General features: G+C 36.0%; 1 long non-coding RNA gene across 9 annotated transcripts in view; it reads left to right on the plus strand.

Moving 5' to 3' along the window:
- Positions 1–22281, plus strand: part of LOC102155742 — a 291499-nt gene that overhangs the window by 174628 nt on the left and 94590 nt on the right. The window contains exon 5 of one of the 9 annotated variants that reach the window (XR_005383279.1): positions 6825–7350. The exons of 7 other annotated variants lie outside the window; for them this stretch is intronic. This is a non-coding gene — a long non-coding RNA (uncharacterized LOC102155742). Of the gene's footprint in view, positions 1–6824; positions 7351–22281 lie in introns of those variants that run through there. One more of the 9 variants, XR_005383276.1, reaches the window with a different exon arrangement.

Consider the following 22281-nt stretch of genomic DNA (forward strand, 5'->3'; position numbering starts at 1 on the left):
ACTCATACTAGAAGGAGAAATAAAGAGTTTTCCAGACAAACAAAAACTAAAGGGATTTGTGACCATGAAACCAGACCTGCAAGAAATATTAAAGGAGATTCTTTGAGTGGGAGAAAAAGACCAAAAGAAACAAAGACTAAAAAGGAACAGAGAAAATCTCCAGAAACAGCAAGTTTACAGGTAATATAATGGCACTAAATTCATATCCGTCAATAATCACTCTGAATGTAAATGGGCTAAACGTTCCAATCAAAAGACCTAGAGTATCAGAATGGATTAAAAAAAAAAGAAAAAAAAAAAAAACAAAACAAGACCTATCTATATGCTGCCTGTAAGAGACTCATTTTAGACCTAAAGACACTTCCAGATTGAAAGTGAGGGGATGGAGAACCAATTATCATGCTAATGAATGTGAAAAGAAAATCAGAGTACCCATACTTATTCAGACAAACTAGATTTTAAACCAAAGACTATATAACAAGAGACGAAGAGGGGCACTATATCATAATAAAGAGGTCTATCCAACAAGAAGATCTAACAATTGCAAATACTTATGCCAAAAGATTGGGAGCACCCAAATATATAAAACAATTAATAACAAATATAAAATAACTCATTGATAATAATACAATAATAATAGAAAACTTTAACACCCCCTTATAGCAATGAACAGATAATCTAAGCAGAATCGACAAGGAAACAACAGCTTTGAATGACACACTGGACCAAATGGACTTAACAGATATATTCAGAACATTTCATCTAAAATCAGCAGATACACATTCTTTTTGAGTGCACATGGAACATTCTCCAGAATAGATCACATACAGGATCACAAAGCAGGCCTCAACCAGTACAAAAAGATTGAGATCGTACCATGCATATTTTCAGGCTACAACACTATGAAACTTGAAGTCAACCACAAGAAAAAATTTGGAAAGACCATGTGTATGTGGAGGTCAAAGAACATCTTCCTAAAAAATGAATGTGTTAACCAGGAAATTAAAGAAGAAATTTAAAAATGGAAGCAAATAAAGATGAAAACAGAACAGTCCATACTTGGGATGTAGTGAAGGTGGTCATGAGATGGAAGTATATAACAAAATAGGCCTATCTCAAGAAGCAAGTAAAGTCTCAAATACACAACCTAACTTACATCTGTAGGAGCTAGAAAAGGAACAGGAAATAAAACCTAAAGCCTAAAGCAGAAGAGAAATAAAGATTAGAACAGAAATAAATGATACGGAAACAAAAAACAGTAGAACAAATCAATGGACCTAAAAACTGGTGTTTTTGAAAGAACTAATACAATCGATAAACCTCGAACCAGACATATCAAAAGGAAAAAAGACCCAAATAAACAAAATCATGAATGAAAGAGATCACAACCACCACCACAGAAATACAAATATAAGAGAATGTTATGAAAAATTATATGTCAACAAATTGGGCAATTTGGAAGAATTGGATAAATTCCTAGAAACACACAAACTACCAAAGCTGAAGCAGGAAGAAATAAAAAATTTGAAAATTTGGATAGACTTATAACCAGCAAAGAAAGTGAATCGGCATTCAAAAATCTCCAAAGAAACAAAACTCTTGGGCCAGATGACTTCCCAACGGAATACTGCCAGGCATTTAAGGAAGAGTTAATACCTATTCTTCTCAAACTGCTCTCAAAAATAGAAACAAAAAGAAAACTTCCAAAGTCATTCTACGAAGCCAGCGTTACCTGGATTCCAAACCAAAGACAGCACCAAAAAGGAGAATTACAGGCCAATCTCCCTGATGAACATGGATGCAAAAATTCTCAACAAAATACTAGCAAATCAAATCCAACACTGCATGAAAAGAATTATTCAGCACAATCAAGTGGGATTTATTCCTGGGCTGCAAGCGTGGTTCAATATTTGCAAATCAATCAATGTGATACACTACATTAATAAAAGAAAGGTTGAGAACCATAGCATGCTCTCAACAGATGTAGAAAAAGCATTTGACAAAATACAGCATCCATTCTTGATAAAAACCCTCAACAAAGTAGGGAGAGAGGGAACATACCTCAACATCGTAAGGCCATATATGAAAGATATTGAGAACTAATATCCTCAATGGGGGAAAGCTGAGAGTTTTTCCTCTCAGGAAAAAAACAGGGATGTGCAATCTCACCTTTGATGTTTAACATAGTACTGGAAGTCCTAGCCTCAGTAATCAGACCACAAGAAGAGATAAAAGACATCCAAATCAGCAAGTAGAAATCAAACTTTTACATAGAGTAGACAACTTTTACATACAGTAGACTACTTATATAAAGTAGACTTTTACATAGAGTATCATTTACATGATACTCTATGTGGAAAACCCAAAAGACTCCACCAAAAAAATTGCTAGAAATTGTTTGAAAACAAGTTCAGCAAGGTCACAGGATACAATTCAATCTATAGAACTCTGTTGCATTTCTATACACCCATAATGAAGCAGCAGAAAGGGAAATCAAGGAATTGATCCCATTTATAATTGCACCAAAAACCATGAGAAAACTAGGAATAAACCTAACCAAAGAGGTAAAAGATCTGTACTCTGAAAACTATAGAACACTTATGAAGGAAATTGAAGAGAACACAAAGAAATGGAAAAACCTTCCATGCTCATGGATTAGAAGAACAAATATCGTTAAAATGTCTATATTACCCAAAGCAATCTACACATTAACTGTAATCTCAATCAAAATATCACCAGCATTTTTCACAGTTAGAATAATCCTAAAATGTGTATGGACCACAAAAGACCCTGAATAGACAAACAGTCTTGAAAAACAAATCAAAGCTGGAGGGATCACAATTTCAGACTTCAGTTATATTACAAAGCTGTAGTCATCAAGATAGTATGGAACTGGCACAAAAAAATAGATCAGTGGAACAGAATAGAAAACCCAGAAATGGACCTACAACTATATGTCAACTAATCTTTGACAAAGGAAGAAAGAATATCCAATGAAAAAAAGACAGTGTCTTCAACAAATGGTGTTGGGAGAACTGGACAGCCACATGCAAAAGAATGAAACTGGACCACTTTCTTACACCATAAAAACAAATAAATTCAAAATAGATGAAAGACCTAAATGTGAGACAGGAAACCATCAAAATCCTAGAAAAGAACAAAACAGAAACCTCTTTGACAGTCACAGCAACTTCTTACTAGACATGTTTCTGGAGGCAAGGGGAACAAAAGTAAAAATGAACTATTGGGACTTCATCACGATAAAAACTGCACAGCAAAGGAAACAATGAACAAAACTAAAAGCAGCCTATGGAATGGGAGAAAATATTTGCAAATGTCATATCTAATAAAGGGTTAATATCCAAGATCTATAAAGAACTTAAGAACTTATCAAGTTCAACATCCAAAAAACAAATAATCCAATTAAGAAATGGGCAAAAAAAGGAGCCTCAGATTGCAGCCTAGATTTAGGAATGTTCTTGCCACGCCAATGGGGAGTCCATAGGTTTCCCATTAGAGACAAAAGTTACCCATTAGAGGAGTTCCACAGCAAGGGTTTGGCTTTAGTAACCCCCCCACCCTCCCACCTCCTCACCCCCACCCCTACCCCCACCTTTGGCCATCCTGTGCTCAGTCATTGTCTGGAAGCAGCCTTGGGCAAAAGGAGTCTTGGTGAATGCCTTAGTGTTAATACTGAAGTGGATTTGAAAGCATGGCTGCCAAAGTAATCACCCCACAGCAGATTTTCCTGAAGGGATATGTGAAATACATCTTTATACCCCGCCCCCCACATTAAGCATTAGCTTATAACTTTTAGAAATTACATTATAAAGTAGTTCTTAGAATTAAAGTAAGGTTCTAAAATATAAGGTCAATAACAGATAGATTGGGGAATACAGTGGAAAATGATAGAACACCAGACAGGACGTCAAAAGAATTGTGCTTTGGTTATTAACAGTTGTCCAAGCCACTCAGCTCCTCTGAAGCTCCATTTTTCCAGTCAATTAAATGGAATAATAGATAAATGGATAATAGAGTTGAATATCCCTTATTTAAAGCTAGGGTACTGACTATTTAAAAAATTACTTAAGGAAAAAAAGTTTTAATGATTTATTTATTTATGTCCTATATATTTTGTATTTTTGTAAAAGAAATATGTAATTACAGTCTTTTGACTAAGGCCCATATGTTTGCATTTATATTTGCTAACTAGAATTCTGCCTTTTTTATTTTTGCAATCTGAGCTCAGAATCTAACTTTTAATTCATTTTCACCCAATCTTTTATAGTTGTTTTCCTATACCTGACTTGACAGTGCTGCTTTTGTAAGTTGACCTTCCTTAAAGTATCCTAAGAATTCAAGGAATTCTCATGGAAACCTATACTGTTTTTTCTTTTGCAACCATATATCATTTACATATGTAATTCTTAATTAAATAGGCTTAGGATCAATTCTTGGTAAAATACAACCCAAGTCATTAGTTATTAATACATTGACACTACATACATCTGTTAGGATTGACTATGCTCTTTGACATGGAATGAAGTTTACGGACATGAGATTATATACAGTAGTTTACATGAAGATGGATTAAGAAAACTTCTGCCAATCTCAGTGGGCTTTTGAAGATTTTCAATGCATTGATCTACAGCAGAGATCCTTGAACAACCTGGGGTTTATGAGCAATGACCCCCTTCCCCCACACAGTTGCAAATCCACTTGTAACTTTTGATTCCCCCAAAACATAACTACTGATAACAGCCTGCTGTTGACCAGAGCCTTACTAAGAATATAGTCAATTAACACATATTTTGTATATGTATTGTATATTGTATTCTTACAATAAAGTAAGCTGGAGAAGAGAAAATGTTAAAATCATAAGGAAGAGAAAATACATTTACAGTTTTATAACATGTATTGGGAAATAAACCACATATAAGTGGACTTGCACAGTTCAAACCCATGTTATTTAAGGATCAACTGTATATTGATTTAATTAATAAGCTAATAATCCACAAGTACCAATCATCTGATTATTTTTTGAAGTTTTATACTCTACATCTTTCTATTTTGATTATTCTTTGTCTTCTCTCTGCCAAGACATGGTTTCTACAAAAACTCCATTTTAGGATAATTTCTTTACACAAATGCTCACATGCACTAGATATTTTCTGGGAACCCACAGGTAATGCTTCTTTCTTGAAAGACACACATCTAAGACTCTCTTACTTGGTATCACCAGTGACTTGTTTGGCTTTGTTTTTTGTTTTTTGTTTTTTTTTTTGTTTGTTTTTTTTTAATTTATTTATGATAGTCACAGAGAGAGAGAGAGGCAGAGACATAGGCAGAGGGAGAAGCAGGCTCCATGCACCAGGAGCCTGACGCGGAATTCGATCCCGGGTCTCCAGGATCGCGCCCTGGGCCAAAGGCAGGCGCTAAACCGCTGCACCACCCAGGGATCCCTGGCTTTGTTATATTAATTCTTACTTTCTCCCTTTTCATTGAATACCATTCTAACTGGAAAGTATTAGCTTAAATGATCTAAATAGCCCCATAATTAATACTGATTCAAATTAGCTGTCTACACAGTACCAATTCAACCCTCTTTATTCAATTGAACTCTGAGGGATTTTTTTTCTCAGATGAGTTGAGGTCCTTTAGCAGTTTCTAACTTTTATATTGTTAGATTTAGACACATCTTAAATTCTTCTAGCCGAGAGTGAGTTTGACTCTGTAAGTTTAGACTATATTAACTGACCATTACATTTTATCCAGATATTTGAAAAGGAGAACAGGAAAATTGGCCAACAGGTAGGGGTAATGCTGCTTCATTTAAGATTTTCAAGTCCCTTTTCTTTACTTCACATAATTTGGTGCATTTTCCCTTATCTTTTTTTATTATGAGGTTAGAGCGCCTAAATCAGTGAAAGTATTTCTTGACTCTTTATTATGTGTTAGATATTATGGAAAAAATGAAAAGATTCATAAGGTTCAGTCCCTATCCTAATGAAGCTGACAATAAATTGGGTAGTTTTAAACAAGTAATCATATCATGAGACAGAAAATCTATTAATTTGAACAAATTGTATTGATTATAAAACAAAGTAACATGATACAAGCTGTAGTGGGAACTTCAGAAAGGAAGTTAGGATGTAGGTGTTTAGACTGAGATTTAATGAACAAAAAAGAGTCAAAGAAAAAGAAGAAAGAAGAGAGAGAGAGAGAAAGAAAGAAAGAAGAAAGAAAGAAAGAAAGAAAGAAAGAAAGAAAGAAAGAAAGAAAGAAAGAAAGAAAGAAAGAAAAGAAAGAAAGAAGAAAGAGAAAATGGAAGAAAGAAAGATCTCGAAAAGGGCATTCAGGGAGAAATGATTAAGATGCATGTTGTCCCTGAAACAGAAATAAACGTATTATATTTAAGGAATAGAATTAAGTCTAAAGTTGTTCAAGTATGAGTTCCAGGGATTGTAGCATGAGGTAAGGTCAGAAAACAGAGGTAGACTATAAAATGTCCTGTCTAGTTTTGGTGTAAAGTCTTTTCTAGATTTAGTGGAAAGCCTGGAGAGGGTTTTAAGCAAGGGAGTATACATTTTATACATTACATCCTATGATTCTATGATAAAATTTCATATATATGATGTATTATATATTATAACTGTTATGTATTATATTTTATGTATACAATACATACATTATATTAATAAGTGATTAATTATAAATTAAATAAGCATACTATTCTTTATGGCTAGAGACATAGAATCTAATATTATGAATATTTTTCTTTTATGATTGTTTTGAGGTTCTATTTATTCATCCTTTTTTTGTAGGACCTTGAATATATGGCTATATCTCATGAGATTTTGACATCAAAAGTTAGTGAAGAGGCATATTCTGATATGATCCACAGATGTGTTAGAGACAGGTGCTGCTCACCAAATTCTCCAGGTGCTCTCCAACATTTTCTAATTCTTCTTGCAGTAATGTGGAGGCCAATGGATTATGCATAAGAATTATGAGTATTACTCCTGGACTAAGACAGTTAAGAACCAGTTAAGACCTATGACTTGGAGGTCATATGTTGAGATGGCTGTCTTATGACCAGGTGAATCCTATTTTCTAAGTGAAAATGCTCCCAACGACTGCCAACACATTTTGTAAGGAGGAGTAAACTTTTGGGCTAAGACCTTAAGATCTCTGAAGGCATTTTTATTGTGGTTGCTTAGTGTTACTTTGAATAATAAATAGGCAACCTATTCTTCCAGCGAGCTGAAGAAAATAGCCTAAAGAAGGTCTCATATCCTTAGAAATGCAAGAATTTCTCAATCCTCTCACTATTCTAGGACTCACCAGGTGTAAGGACCTAGCAATCCTTTCATTTGTTTAACAGTTTAAAATTTACATATGGCAACCAGTGAAAGACAAAATTACAAGCAGCAAAATAAAATACATGCACTTATTTTGGATCTTAGGGATTGCAATTCAGGAGAAATTGGAAGTGTGCTCTGGAGAGACACTTTCCAGAGGTTAGAGTTTTTAATAAGGAAGGAGAGAATTTACATAAAATGATTTGAACGAAATGTGATTGGTGCCAGTATAGCTGTGGTTACACTGATCTCTATGTGATGGGTTGCTAGGGCTAGCATTAGGTAGAAAGTCCATTCATGTCTATTTTAACATATAGCAGATGCCTTGGCTTTTAACTGAGTTCAGCAAAAATTCCAAGAATTTGAGACAGAAGATGTTCATGAACCCCACTTCCTCAAAGTCCTCCTGGCTCCATTTTAAATAACCTTCTTATAATGCTTCACTTTATTTTCTTCATTATCACAAAAAACAGTCATACATATTCATACATACATTTACTCATATAAGATCTATTGTGACCCTCATTAGAAAGCAAGAGTGAGAATCATATTTCCTTTTAATCAATAAGGAAACTGATTAATGAGCTTAAATACCCTGATCGATGCACCCAGCTACCAAGAGAGAACTCTTTATTCCACTATAACCCTATGTATGTGTATATGCATGTAAAATATTTATGTACGTAACACACATATGCATAGATGCCTAAATTTAAGTGGTTTTTAGCACAACAGAGAGTAAAATCCTGATATTTCTCCTGATTTCTAAATCTGTCATCTAGAGTACTAATGAATAATATTAGCAGTTTAATTTTCTCCAGCCCACAAAACAGCTGAAGGTTAAGAAAGCTGAGGTATTTTGAAGAAAACTGAGAGTCACATCTTGGCTGTAAACATGCCAGTTGTATGTCCTTGACCTAGTCAGTTACTGTCTACGGGTCTCAGTTTCCTTGTCTATGAAATAAAGGTGCTAGAATAAATAATTCCTAATAACTTTTATGGTTTCAAATGTTATACTTTTATTTTGAAACCACTAGATGATAATCTCAGCAATAGAATTTTACTTCAAGAGCAAAGATGATTATTATATTTAATGTGGTTTTAAAGAAGCATTTTTATAATTTAAGGAGTTGAATCAGAAGACTCAAGATATGTCTTAAATGGACTTGGAGATTATTTTAAGTCATAGTGTCTTTCAGTAAAACCACTTGAAAAAATTCACTGTTTGAGCTTTAATTTTAAAGGTTATTTTCAAGGGCCATAAGGTGAAGTGCAGTATAAAGACCTAGATTTTCATTGTTCCTTCATTATCAACTTCCTTCCTCATTCTGGGCAAGTAAATTCGTTCTATATTCCTCAGTTAAAGAAAAAAAAAAAAAACACCAAAAAATTGACTAGAATAATACTTGGCTACTACAAGAAATCATAAATTCTCAGGGGGAGAAATGAAAGCACACATTTATATTCTCTGGCTGATGGCAATTTGAATAATAATTACTTGGTTAGTTTCATTGAGAATCTACTAAGTACTCAGCACTTTCTTTCACTTGGAGGATTTGGAAAAATTAATCTTCCTGGCCTATTCTACACTCTAGTTGCTGCTGCATAATGGTCAAATGAAGGATTCACTTCCAAAAGTCAGTGACTTTTCATCAGCATTATCTCTAGAAAAAATTATGAATAGGTAAAATTCATCTTCCTTGTTCTCAAGTTTCTCTTCCATGACTCAGCTCTTCTTATATCTGCTGTGGGTGCCCCACCAGTCCTATTGGCGCCCAAGTCTGTGTCTGATCACAGGGAGCCAGGCTCTCTGACATACTGCTTTCCCCTACACTCTCCTCAGAAGGGTCTTTTTTGGAGAAAGACCGATAAACATGTTTCTTCAAATATGTAAGCAATTGATATCACTTAATGATTTCTTAAGAGGATGTAGTGGATCAAACCATAAGAAAAAAACATAAGTTAAATCTGTATCTCTAAGTAGATGAAATGTAAGATTTTATTTTTATTTTTCTAAAGGTTTCACTTACTTATTCATGAAACACACAGAGACATAGGCAGAGGGAGTAGCAGGCTCCATGCGGGATGTGGGATTCGATCCCATGATCCCCGAGATCATGCCCTGAGCGGAAGGCAGATGCTAAACCACTGAGCCACCCAGGTGCCCCAAAATGTCAGGTTTTAAATCAAGTTGGGTGGGAGCAATCCTAATACTTACTGAACATACTGTGTGAGCCTGAAGCTGTGAAAAGTAGTTTTCACATATATTATCTTCTATCTGTACAGTAACCTCATGGTTAGACACTATGCTTTTTTTCTATAGAGATAGAGAATTGTGTTTGGGAAAGATTAAGCAATTTACTGAAGGTTACAAAGTCAGTTAAGTAACAGAACGGGGATTCAGATCCAGGTCTATCTGACTGCAAAATCCACACTTTTCTTCCCATTGCATTTTCATGATTCTGAAATGATGTTTTGAAAAGAGCTGTAAGCCCCTGAGGCTGGCCCTGCTTAAAGCTTTATAGAAGCACACTTTTAACTTTTGTTAATTGCCAAGTAATGCTAAGCTTTAAAACATCTCTCACAGTTCAAACCACTTTTGCCCATCCTGGGTCTCCTATAAACAAAAAAATGCTCTGAAAAAAAAGAAGAAAAATGAAAGAAAAACAGTTTATAACACCTACAAACACGATTGGTTGGTTACTTGATAGTTGGTTACTTGAAATTCCAGACCTATTGTTTTCTTGCTCATTTAATGTAACTTTTACAAAAATATAAACCATAGTGAAAATAATACCGATCCTTCCTGGATAGGCCAACCAACTGGATTTACTACACTTCCATCTTTTACTGCTTTAGAATATCTTTTTCTCAAGCTTGAAATATTGGAAGTCTAAAGGAGGATCAGGAAAATTAGCAGTGAGTTTAAGAGCATATATTCAAATATAGAGAACTGAAAGAACAAAATAATGTTTTATGTTAAGCCACAGTTCAAATTAGTATTATTTTATATAATACATAATATAAAATCTTACATCTTATACTAATGTAAAATTATATTAATGCAAAAATATTTGCAAGGCCCTCCTCTGTAAAACCATTCCTTCTTGCCACCTCCACCCACCACTCAATTAGATTATTCTGTGGATCCAGGGACTTTCCATTATATTTAGTTTGACCTCTTACTCTTTTTCCCAATCATGCCATACCCTACATTTCTCTATTGAATTTTAAACTGCTAGTAAGTACACAGTATAGGTCTTTGTCATGCTGATAGTTTCTAGTATATAACATACTATACAATGTTGGTGTTCAACAGTTGTTTATTTAATTAAGTAACAAAAAATATTAACTTCACATAGTATCTATTGATATGAAGTCATGTAGTCCTATAATGAGTGTTAATTTATTAATGACCTTGCAATTTTTAATTTAATTCATTTTAATATGTTTATTATTTATTTTAAATAATGAAAATTTAAAGTAGTGACACCCACAAAGCCAGTACCATTGAAAATGTTTAGTATAACCAGAACCCTGCTGAGAAACATAAGATTATGAGATTCACAGAGAGTTTTATAGATTTTCCAATTTAATTCATTTATCAAATATTAATTAAACATCTAAAATATTCCAGGTACAATATTAAGCCCTGGGGACTCAAAGATTAATAATATAGCATGATACCCAACCTTAAGAAGCTTACAGCTTTTGGGGCAAGACACAACATTCATCAATTCACTGAATAATGTGTGGAGATTAAGTTAGAGATTAATGCAATGCTATGCTGTGTTTAGGGGGAGTGTGATTCGAGCCTGAAGGGCTTCCTGGAGTGGAGTGGTACAGACATGTGAAAGTGAGAGTACATGTTTTGCAAACTATAAATACTATGCAAATATAGGCAAGTATTATTGAAATATGTTTTTGCGAAGAGCTCTGCCTGTAGGAAAAGACGGTTAAATAATCTGAAGTGAAAAATGACTAGTCATTATTTGCTAACACTCATACTGCTCTTTCCATGAATGGAATTGCTGGAATACTACCTAGTGACTAGTGTTAAGATAATGTCCAGAATAAACAAAAACAGAAAAAATTACTGTTGCATTTGGCACAGAATTTAACTTTTAAATCATGTGGTTTAGTGCTATGCATCATAAATATTAAATAATGTACATTCAGTGACAGTCACTAACTTGGTCATTGCTTCCAAATAGTATTAGGACCTTAATTCCATGCACATTAGAGAAAAGTTCATTGATATGCCTTAAAGTTATGTGTACCTAATTTAATGCATGTACTCATCAAATCATAAAGGAAAAGAAAACTGCAACTTAAAATCAACAACATACATATGTTGTAATGGTTGGTCCTGTTCTTTTGACACTGGTTTTAATTGTAGAAAATAGAGCTTCAGGTCCAGTTCCACACATAAGCAATATCTATACTTTGACTTCACAATACTAATGTTGAGAATGGCTCTTCATTAAAGTTCTTACAATATGATGTGGATGACTTCAGCCAGGATTCATCTTTAGTCAGCAATCTCCTGGTGAGCTGAAGAACGCCAGTTTAAATGTGACATCAAGTGATAAATCTTGAAACCTAACTTGGTCACATAAAGGTAAGGGTAGCACAGCTGCATTATTGAAATATGCATTAAAATGCATTTATGTCAATTACTGATGTGATTTGGAACATAAAAATTCTTAGTTTTATATCAACAATTCCACCAACTACAAATAAGTATAGTATGTTTTCCTCTAGCAAAACTTTAACTTCTAAGTTTGCTATGTTGGTATCATCCTTGTATGATCGCACATGTTCTCTCTTAAAACTACCTTGAAATATTTGATTTTTGCAATGTGCTCTGAGCTCATGCACCCTTCTTTTGGTGCTAATAGGATGATTAAAAGAAATTAAGCTCACGGGTGCCTGGCTGGCTCAGCTGATAGATTGTAAGTGTGAGCCCCACATTGGGAGTAGAAATTACTCCAAAAAATAAAGAAAAAATTAAAGAAAAATCAAACCTCAATATAGGCATAGAAATTGTGTTTCAAGGCATACTTCAGTGTTCAAGAAGTATATGCTGCTATTAATATTTTAAGTTGAACATAAATAAATAAATAAATAAATAAATAAATAAATAAATAAAACATCAAAATGAGAACTCAAATATAAAATTCACCATAAGCAACTCATCAATGTTTGAGAACGTTCAACAGAAAAGCATATACTTCCATTTGGGAATAAGCAATTGAAAATAAAGGAAAAGTTTATAAATTGTTATTTATTTATTTATTATCCCTGGGAGTACCATTTAATCCAATTTTGATGTGGGTGTCCCAAGTAAAAAAAGATGCCACTGTCCCAAGCCACATGTATTAATTTCCATACCAACTTTATCTAGAGTGTGAAAGAGAAAGTGGAAGGATTTGAAAAATATGAAACACTGTTAACTAGCAACTTCATTCTTCATTACAAGTCCTTTTCACGTAGTAAATATAATCGAAACCAACTACTATGGATTGGAGAACTCCGTATGTTTCAGGCCAGTATAGAGGAAGGTGTTCGCATCAATCATAGAATCAATAGTTCGAATGTTTAATTGATTTGAATTTAAAGCAGTAGCTCTGACTCACTTTTAGGCTAGAGATAACCTAAGTTTTAGCCACGCCAACAAAGCACTGCTCCGTGACACTAGCATCGCTGAACAAAATAATAGAAGCCTGATAATTAGATGATCAGCAGAATTACAGACTGTTGGCCATTAGCAGTTTAGGCAGATGTAATGTGTATTGATATGGTGTCATTATCCGAGTGAGTATAGGGACAGAACAAACACCAAAATTCTTTTGCTGAGTCAGCTTGCTTCATCCTGGTAACATGAAATATTTGATAATCTAAGCCATTACATTATTGGTACAAAATGATTTTATTAGATCTCTATCATGAGTCCAAATTTCTCTTAAAATTCACTTGGGAAATTTTCTTCTTAGATATGCAAAAGTTTTTTCCATACTTCTTCTAAGTGCACTCTGGCTTTGTTTTTTGAAATTATTTTAAACTTAACAAAATATTTAGATATACAAGTAATAAAAAAAAAGAAAGAAAAATAGGATAAATATCTATGTACCTACCACATGGCTTAAGAATAAATTATTGTTGGATTTGACACCTGTAGAGTATCACTATCACTTCCTGAGTATATTCTCCTTTATTCTTACCAGAGGAAATCATGATTTTGTTTCTTATCAATCCCTTTATAATTATATTACATGTATTTCTCTATTAGCGTTCTCCAGAGAAACAGAGCCAATAGGATATATATCACATATATTTTATGAGTGTGTATATGTACATGTATATATGTGTGCTCCAGAATCAAATATTGAATAGTCTGCTCTTTGCACATTACATTTCCTCCATGTTTTTATCATATCCATATTTAAATAATTCCGTATCTGCAATTTCTGTTCTGTTCTGTTGGCTGACTTTTTTATTCTTCAACCGATGCTAGACTATCTTAATAAAGCTCTTACATAGGTCTTGCTCTCTATAAGGTGTTTCCACATATTAATGTTAGCTACTCTGTTCTCTTTATACTCAGTGTAATTATAGAATCAGCATCTCATCTTAAGTTCCCTAAAAAAAAATCAAACAAATAAACATAAAAACCTGTTGAGGCTTTGAAGAACTTCATAGATTAATTTGTGGAAAATTCATGTTTTTTACCATGTCTGCTCTTAATTTTTCATGAATACTTATTTATTTAGGTCTCCTCCATTTACTTAGGTCTTACTTAATGTTTCTCAATACAATTTTATCTATTTTATCATGAGGATCTTGCATATATTTTGTTCGATTTTGTATGTTTAAGATTTTGTTGCTGGGCAGCCCCGGTGGCGCAGCGGTATAGCGCCGCCTGCAGCCCAGGGCGTGATCCTGGAGACCCTGGATCGAGTCCCACGTCAGGCTCTCTGCATGGAGCCTGCTTCTCCCTCTGCCTGTGACTCTGTCTCTCTCTCTCCCTGTGTGTCTCTACGAATAAATAAATAAAATCTTTAAAAAAAAAAAAAGATTTTGTTGCTATTGAAAATATATCTGGGGGGCATCTGGGTAACTCAGTCAGTTAAGTATCAGCCTTCAGCTCAGATCATGAGGGTCCTGGGATTGAGCTGCTCCCTGCTCAGCAGGGAGCCTGCTTCTCCCTTTCCCTCTGCTGCTTGCTCCCCCTGCTTGTGCTGTCTTTTTCTCTCTCTTTCAAATAAATAAATAAAATCTTAAGAAAAAAAGATATGTGTTTTGAAATGAAAAGTTTTAAACTGAGCTTCTTTCTTAAACTAAAAATATAAAACTTTTAAAAGAAAACATAAAAAATGCCTCATGTTATTTCATTTGGCAAAACATTATTCTAGATGTCCCTGTGATGATGTTTTTGGATGAGATTAACAGTTAAATTGGAGGACTTTGAGTAAAGCAGACGGCCCTCTGTAATGTGAGTGGGCCTCCTCCAATCAGTTGAAGATCTTACTAGAACAAAAAATTGACCCCCTCCAACCCAGGTGAAATTCTCCCAGCTGGTGGCCTTTGGACTGCTCTTTCTCGGGGCTCTAGCTTGACTGCCCACCTGCAGATTTTGGATTTGTCAATCTCCGTAAGGAATGATCCAATTCCTTAAAGTAAATCTCTCTTTCTGTCTATATATACACATCCTATTAGTTCTGTTTCTCTGTAGAAACCCTGACTAACACTAGACTAGATCAAAAGCATGTTCCATAAAAGAAAAAAGATAAATTGGACTATAACAAAATTAAAAACTTCTGCTCTGCAAAAGACACTGCCAGGAACATGAGAAGAAAAATCACAGAATGGGAGAATGTATTTGTAAATTATATATCTGACAGGGGTTTTATCTTGGACATGTAAATAGTTCTCAGAATTCAACAACACAATAACAACAGAATTCCAAAAAATGGGCAAAATATTTGAATAAACATTTCATCAAAGGACATAAATAGATGACAACTTAGCACATGAAAAGATGCACAACATTACTATTAATTAGGGAGAGTAAGTTAGTACTGCAATGAGTTACCACTGCATACCTACTAAAATGTTGCAGAGGGGAAATCTGACAATACCAAGTGCTGTCAAAGATCTAGAACACCTTTAACTCTTGTACATTGCTGACCAAAATTCAAAATAGTGCAACCACATTAGAAAACAGTATGGATGCTTCTCTTATAGTTAACTGTGCACTTACATCACCCAGCCATTTGACTCCTAAGATTATTGCCCAAAGGAAATGAATACTTAAGTTCACATAAAAACCTGTATGTCAACGTTGACAGCAGCTTTGATTAAAATAGACAAAAACTAGAAATAATCCAAACATACTTCAACTGGTGAATGGAAAAATAAATTGTGGTAAAGCTATATAAAGTAATAAGAAGGAATCAGCTATTGATGCACGCAACAACATGAATGAATCGCAACTGCTTTGGGGTTAGTAAATGTTGTCAGAACTAAAAGTCTGATTCTGGAGCACCTGGGTGGCTCAGTCAGTTAAGTGTTTGCCTTTGGCTCAGGTCATGATCCCAGGGTCCTGAGATTGAGCCCTAAGTCAGGCACCCTGCTCAGTGGGGACCCTATTTCTCCCTCTCTCCCCTGCAGTACTCCCTCGCTATCTCTCTGTCTCTCTCAAATAAATAAAATCTTAAAAAAATAAAAATCTGATTCTGTCTGATTCCATTTATAAGACGTTCAAAAATGGCAAAACCACCTGGACAGAGAGTACATCAGTGGATGCGGAGGTTGATTGGGGTGAGAGATTGCTTACAAAGAGGCAACACAAGGGAAATTTTAATATGAAGGAATGATCCTGTATCATAACTGTATTAGTAACTACATAACTCTGATGAAATTCATAAAATGGTACATGACAAAGAATATACTGTATGCCAATGAAAAACCTAAAGCATGAAAAGTATGTCTGTAGTATTTTTATTCAACTTTCCTATCTGAGCTTTTGTGTATTAAGTTAAAACCTTTTATTTCTGATTCCTAAGTGAGGAGCCTTATGATAGTTGATATAGATACTTTCCCAAGGAAAGAAGCTGGGATAAGAAAAACTAATTAAAAATGGAAATGCCCCCTTCATGTCAAGTACAACATTATGCACTTTATATCTATTTACATACTCTTGATAAAATCCCCGTCAAATATATAATTTACAAATTCATTCTCCCATTCTGTGACTTGTCTTCTAATTCTCCTTTAGTGGAGTGAAAGTTTTAAATTTTGGTCGGATCTAATTTCCCTGTCACAGCAACTCTACAAGGTAAGTTGTTATCCATACACCTATTTATCATGTATAGAGAGCAGGAAACTGAGGCTTGAGAGGGTAATAGGTAAATGCCTGACTCGACATTTCTATAATCCCCATCACAACATTATGAGGCACTTATTTATTATTAATCAGGGTCCTTGTAATTTGTGGATGAAGGATGGGAGGCAGATGAGGTATTTTGATTGCTGTGTCTTTGTTTTTCCTTTTTTTTCCCAAAGTGACCAACTGTGTGGCACATAAGACAAGTGACCTTGATGAGAGGATGTAACTTAGTGGAATCCCTCCCTTTAGGAAATTCTTTGTCTTTCCGGAGCTCTCCTAGCAGGTGGCAGCAGTATATCCACAGCCACGTTACCACTGAAGTGACATACTGTTAACAAAATATTAGGTGCTTTCTTTTGACTATTGCTTTCAATGTTCCAGAGACATCAAATGTGTAATCATCCAAAAGTAGTTTGATAATCATCAAATTACTTTTCTGTGAAGAACAAAGCTTGATGTTGACCCTGTTTTTTCAATATGTGTTGACAAGTGCCCAGGCAAATGGAAAATATTTCTTGGAGAAAATCTGGGTCATCGGATCGTCTAAATAATCATCCACTTTGCAAGCCGTACTTTCTATGTTTTTATTAATATTTGGTGTGGGCTGCCTACAAACCTTTCTGTGAAACTCTGTGAACACAGGGTTGGTGGGATAGTGTTGCTCTGTCAGGGTAGGTACACATGTCCATTTTGTGTCATGTATGTAGTAAGTAGGAGACAGGGTTAGGGAATGAGGGAAGGACGGTCCTGTTAGCCGCAGCCCCGGGGCAGAGCTCAGACAGTTGGAATTCCAAGGCAAAACCTTTCAGACAGGCCTGAGACCGAATCTCACAAAAGTTAAAGGGTACGCTGGGCAGTCTAGAATGAAGGAAGCAACAGCTCACAGAGCCAGGGAAGCTGGAAAGGGAGGCCAGAGAATAGTCCTGCCAGGCACTTGGCACCAAAAAGACAATAGGTGGGACAAAACCTAGGCAATAGCCTTCCTAATGCCTTTCCCACCAGGCGGGACACTGTTTCTGAGCAAAATAATCCAAAACTCAAGTGTGGAAGCAGGCAGGGAGCACTGGTTGGTTGGAGAGAGAAATGTACTTGGATAGAGAAGAGGCAAATCTAGACAGCATACTATGATTATTTGATTATTAACTTATTCTTGTGATTTTGAATTAAGAACTTGGTGTGATTGTTTTCATTTAAACTTGGAAGTTATCATTTTGTTTTGTCTTCTCTTTTTTGCCACATGAACTAGAGAGGATTATCTTCCTGACCCAGAGTCAAATTTTAAAACAACAAAAGAACACCCATTAGCCTGGTCTGATTTGCTTGAGCCAGTGCTAGTTTTCATCCTTGCTTTATGTTAACTGAATCCCTTACCTTTACCTCTAAAGCCAGCAGGTGTAAGCGAGACAGTCTATTAGGAATATTAATGTGTGTGCGGTTGTTCCTTAATTTCCTCTCCTCCCATTTAAGCAGGTAGCCAGGCCTACATGTTCATTGCCTTAGATAATTTCATAGGCAAGAAATCAGATCACAGCCTCATTTTCTTTGTTCGGTAAAGGCCACACATAGTGAAGAGACTGGATAGAGAGTGAAAAGGGAGAGAATGCTCAGAAATCACCAATAAAGAAAGGCCGATTGGCCCTGCCATTTGTGGGCGCGTGTGACCTGTTTTGTTGCAAAGCCCTGCAGAGAAGGAAAGACCTCAGAGGGGAAAGACCACGTGGCATGTGGTGGGAAGGCTGGACCCAGGACAGAGCCACCAGCCTTTGCAGAGATGCCTGCGCCCTCAAGAGTAGCTCAGAGGCCATAGGTAATGGGTATAGCAGCAGCCGTTATAATGCTGGTAGAGTCTGAAGGCCCTACCCATATTTCAAAAGTTATGTAATCTTCCCAACTGGGGGGCTGTCTTATTGAAAGGAAGGGCCTCAGCACTGATTGAAATAGATTTCTTTAAGAGATTTTTATTATTTATTCATGAGAGACAGAGAGAGAGAGAGAGAGAGAGGCAGAGGGAGAAGCAGGCTCCATGCAGGAAGCCTGATGTAGGACTTGAACCCGGGTCTCCAGGATCATGCCCTGGGCCGAAGGCAGGCGCTAAACCACTGAGCCACCCAGGGATCCCCCTAAAATAGGTTTTTTTTTAAAGATTTTATTTATTGGGGAGCCCTGGGTGGCTCAGCGGTTTAGTGCCTACCTTCGGCCCAGGGCGTGATCCTGGAGTCCTGGGATGGAGTCCCACATTGGGCTTCCTGCATGGAGCCTCTCTCTCTCCGTCTCCCTATCTCCCTCTCTCTCTCTCTCTCTCTCAAATAAATAAATGAAATTTAAAAATAATTATTTATTTATTTATTCATGATAATAACCAGAGACAGAGGCAGAGACATAGGCCAAGGGAGACGCAGGCTCCCTCTCGGGAGCCCAATGCGGGACTGGACCCTGAGATCATGACCTGAGCCGAAAGCAGATGCTCAACCACTGAGCCACCCAGGTGCCCCTAAAATAGAATTTTCTTTCAGAGGGTAGAAGAATAAACAAGGGAGAGGCTTGGAGGCAGTTTTAGGTGGACTTAAAGAGATCTTAAAACACTTTTGTTTCTTGCTCTCCAGAGTTTGCAGATTAATATTCACTCAGGGTCTGTGCTTGATAATAATACTTTACATATTAAATCAACAGGGTTAAATTGACAAAGAATTTCAAGGATCCCACATAGTACTACTGTTCTTATTTAGATTGAATTATTATTTTCAAACAGATTGGAATATAATGGTCTTTAGACCATTTTTAGATTTGTAGAATTTTAGTGGGAGGAAGGACCAATTTAAGCCAACTTTTTTTTTTTTTTTTCCAAATTAAAAAGAATCTGAAATCTGAAGTCCTAAAATGACCTTAGAGATCACACAGGTTGAGTGGGGCAGTTGGGACCAGAGCTCCCACCTCCTGGCACGCAGCCCCAGCACTACCTGCCTTCCCACATTATGTTCATAAAGCACCCAAGCCGGTCTGGCTCTGCTTCAAAAAGTGATAAATTGAGAGGAGAAAACCTCTGCCTTCATTTAGGGCAAATTTGTCTGCTGCAGTCAGAAACTAATGTTCCTTCAATTGCTTGTCTACGGAATGGTTTTATTCTTCACAGTGAGCCCCTAAGGGTGTCAGATCTGTGGTTGTGACGAGTCATCTAGCCCTGCTCCCCTCAATCCCCAAGTGGGAGGTCGAGGGGAGAAATTCTGGTTGTCTGTGGGAGGGCCAGCCCCGTGGAAACAGAACAAAAAATCGCTCCAGGTTTTACCTGTGGGCCGCTGTGTCTTAGAGACTGTTACAACAAAACAAAACTGAGAGTAGGCCTGAAACCCTCCAAGCAGACAAAACCATTTAAGCCACTTAAGCAAAATTAAATCTAGCATATTCCATGAATATAAGTGAAACTTCACTTAGAGGATTTCTGATAATCAGAACAAACTTAAGTCACCCTCCTAAACTGGTGTAAGGTAATTGTACCCAATGCCCTGCTGCCGAGAAGCCCGCGCTGTCACAACCAGGCACAATGAAGGTTTTCACTCAATAAGCCCTCCTGTTACCCCAGGCATCTGGGCGTCATAACCCCCCAGTTTGCACAGTGACTTTGCTGTGTGCACAATAAGATGCTTCCTGAATACTATTTTACTGATCCGGTTATAATTGTCTCCGGATTTTTGACCAGACAAAGGGTGTATCCTAGAGCCATCATTCCATATCTGCCATGTTTCTTCAACCTGCATTACTCTCTCCTTCCTCTGCTTTCACCCTCCTCCCCACCTGTCTACAATTCATTTTTCCAAAGTTTAGTCTAAACTTTTTATCAGTGCAGGCAACTGTTTTGAAAGGCACGCTCCGCCATCTGATCCTCAATGAGATTTCTGGTCTCTACTATCCAGTTCTAATTTATCCTCTACTGGTTGTTGTACTGGTCATCGTTTCATGGGTATCTGATTCTCCCCCCTAGGCTGTGACCTTTGGTTCTCATTTCTGAGTAACTACCAAACACTCAGTAGAACACTTTAAACCTTGTAAAGTTTTAAAAAATGTTTCTTGATGGGCTTATTGACATTACATTAAAGGGTCAGTTAAATAGTCTGTATCTAATTTTAAAAAGAACAGAGCAATAACACAACTCTACAAAGTAGCTGTTCCCCCTCTAGCAGGTTGCAGAAATAGAAAAATTCATAGTCTTCCACAAGGGCAATTAAGAGATTTTTCTGCTGTATTACTATGTTAAGCTTTTATTTATTTATTTATTGGGGGATGGGGGAGAAAGATAGCGAAAACCAGAGTCTTTAAGCAGACTCCTTGCTGAGTGTGGAGCCCCATGAGGGGCTCAAAGCAAGGCTCCATCTCAAGATCATGACCTGAATGAAACCAAGAGTGAAACTGACTTAGCCAGCTAGGTGTCCCTCTGCTGTATTATTTTGAAAATTGTTTCTTTGAAAAAAAAAATTGTTTCTTTGAATTAACTCCCTTGGAAACACCATTAGTTTCAGTTCTCCAAACTATTCTAGGTAGAACGAGTGTAAAGAATTATAACTCGGTGTTTTCAAGAATTTGATAAATATTTTATGGTCTTTGCTTTTACTACTATACCATTTCTTCTGTGAATCGAACTCTGATTTGGCTTAGTTTGAATTACTCTAGTCTGGTTTGGTTTGGGTAAATTTTTTTGTTTGGTTTAATTTTACTATTGGACCTTAGCTATTAAAATCTATTAGTAAAAAAAAAAAAAGTAAATTTTCACCCAGAATGTCTAGTATATTTATGAACCCTGTATATATACTAGCATATTACATCAGTGGTAAATCCAAGAAAGGCAAAATTCCTTTTTAGCTGTTAGCTATGGTTTTAAAATAAGTCTTAGAAATAAATGCATCCTCTTTCATTTTCACATTCAATTTTATAGAATATTTTAGAGCTGAATTGGTGAAATTCACCATCATCTTGAATTAGATATTGTTCTTTTGGCTCAAAAAAGGATACTTCTATCTTAATGCATACCCCATGTCAATCATTACTTGGAAGTGTCATCATGACCACCATGTAAGCAATTAATTTTTTTTTTGAGCAGTTACTATACCAGGCACTGTGTTTACCATTTCTAAGTGTTATCTGATTTAATACAGTACCTTAATATAAGTATTATCTAATTTAATACAGGTAACTTAATATAGACATAATTTTAAGAAATTAAGTAACTTGGGGCACCTGGATGGCTTAGTCAGTTAAGCATCTGCCTTGGGCTCAGGCCATGATCCCAGGGTCATGGGATCAAGCCCTGCATCAGCTTCCTGTTCAGCAGGGAAGCTTGTTTCTCCCTCTCCCCTCTGCTCCTGCTCCCTCTCACTATCTCTCCCTCTCAAACAAATAAACAAAATCTTAAAAATAAATAAAATAAGTAACTTGACGAAAGTTTTATAGTTACTAAAAGTAATGAAGCTAAGCCTTCATCTTGGGTTGATCTGACCACAAAGTCACAGTCTTAGCTATGAAGTTAGCCAGTACTTTATT

Source organism: Canis lupus, chromosome 33 (genome assembly GCF_011100685.1).
Source record: "Canis lupus familiaris isolate Mischka breed German Shepherd chromosome 33, alternate assembly UU_Cfam_GSD_1.0, whole genome shotgun sequence".
NCBI classification, from domain to species: Eukaryota; Metazoa; Chordata; class Mammalia; order Carnivora; family Canidae; genus Canis; species Canis lupus.